The sequence below is a fragment of the Fragaria vesca genome, linkage group LG6, assembly GCF_000184155.1.
Source record: "Fragaria vesca subsp. vesca linkage group LG6, FraVesHawaii_1.0, whole genome shotgun sequence".
Lineage (NCBI taxonomy): Eukaryota > Viridiplantae > Streptophyta > Magnoliopsida > Rosales > Rosaceae > Fragaria > Fragaria vesca.
The window spans coordinates 30,701,141-30,703,036 of record NC_020496.1 but is presented as its reverse complement, the minus strand read 5'-3'; the positions used below and the strand labels follow the sequence as shown (position 1 = coordinate 30,703,036).

Here is a 1,896-nt window from a genome sequence, read left to right as displayed (position 1 = left end):
CTCTTACCAATTGATGCATTTGGTAATTGGCCAGCACTTTTCCACAGGAAGACTAGGATATCCCACTATAAGTTCTTTGGTAGAAGTAGTACCATTACCAGTAATCATGTAGATCAGCAAAAACAGTCATTCTCTAGGATGATCTCACTCAACCTGCAGAAGATATACACAGAAAACATACAGCATTACAGAATTGTCATTGTTTAACAAAACTTTTTCTAAAAGGATATAATAACAGAACTGTAAGATGGCAATGTATCAAAGGAAATGAAAGAACAGAAAAACATACCATGATAAAAATAGAAAACTCACAAACATGTGTCAAATAATAATAATCCCTTTAAAGCAAAACAAAAAGTTAATACATTTTCATGCAATATGCTAGAAAGCGGCTAGTTACTGAATTCTAACATTTACCAAAAAAAAAAAAAAAAAAAGAGTGACAAGAACTAACAGAACTGAGATAAGGCTGATACCTAATAATCAGGAAATCACTAACTCTGACTGTCAAGTGTTGATCAATAGCATCAAAGGCGTTTCACAAGAGATTTTATTGACAGATCTCCCCTTATTTGAAATCTAGTCACTGTTATGTCTATTGTGTAAGCGCCCTTAGATCTTTTCTGGTACTTTTGACTTGAGCAAAGTAAATAGATGAACTTGAAAACAGAAACACAGCACACAGCAATGTTTTAGTGGTTCAGCCAAAACTGTGGCCTAGCACTATGGAGAATAAAAACTTGATTATATCCCTATGCTAATCCTCAACCCCCTTGCTAGATCTCTCTATTACCCTTGGCCCTCAGTTTTCTGTGCTCTCTGTCTTACCCTTAGAAAACCCCCAGCAGCTCCTATTATAGACAATAGAGGCTGCTGATACAACATGGTTTAGGACTCCTACACCTAATAGACTTAAGTCTATATTACAAATCCTAATAGAACTTTGAAAGACCAGCTTTCCTATAACTTATAGAAAAGCTGCACCAATGTCCTCTTTCCTTTCTAGACTTGGATTTTCCTACTGAATCCTAACGCAACAATGTCTAGTGCTGATTTGGGAATTGCCGACTGCACCAGTATTCCAAAAATAAGCTAAGCAAAGAGAAACCATCAACTACAACAGAAAAAGTAAAACCTAAAGCACTGCAACTTGACAAAAGTTGGACATCCTCAATCGTGGTGTACACTGAGTACACTGAGGTACTTTTCTATATTAAATTATGTTGCATATAAAATAACTTATATTCAGTGTTCATAAAAAATACAAGTGCACTCCTTAATGTCCTTCAATTTTTACTTGTATTAACCAAATGCTAGTCTGATCAAGATAAATGAATAGAGAGGAGACTTCTTTTTGTTTCTTGGGCATAAACAAATACAGAGTATCTTTGGTTTCTCAACTTATAGGACTGACAGAAACATGTTACCTAACAGAGCAGGAAACTTTAGATCAGGAAACCGCTGAATCTGATTGTGAACTACTCATAAATCATAGAAAGTTAAAAGCTGTGCGCTTCATCGACAGATCTGGCTTCAGAATCTGCACAAGTAGCCTGAGACAAATAAATATGAAAGCCAAAGCAGAGGCGCCAACAGCAATGGCAAGGAAAAAGAGAATAAGCAACTACAAGCCAACTTAACAAAAGTTGAACATTCCCAAGCCTAAGAGTGTATAACTTTCTTCATACTACACCACATATCTATTATATTAAGCCACTTCCCAGGGATAATTGTTAAATTTTTAGTAACTGCCTATTCTGCCCATGGTTTACTAATTTACAAGGTAAGCACAATTTAGCAGAAAAGGGCAAGGGTGATACTAAGGCTACAACTGGAAATAACTACCCACTATCCATTTCTTTTCTTATTTATTTTCCAACTTTTATTGAGTTGTCC

At 35.7% G+C, this 1,896-nt stretch overlaps 1 non-coding gene across 1 annotated transcript in view; it reads right to left on the bottom strand.

Annotated features, from left to right (window-relative positions):
- Positions 1–1,896, bottom strand: part of LOC101308302 — a 6,277-nt gene continuing 4,381 nt past the window's right edge. Inside the window, exon 5 of the transcript XR_185044.1 lies at positions 1–153. This is a non-coding gene — a transcript (uncharacterized LOC101308302). The remainder of the gene's footprint in view (positions 154–1,896) is intronic.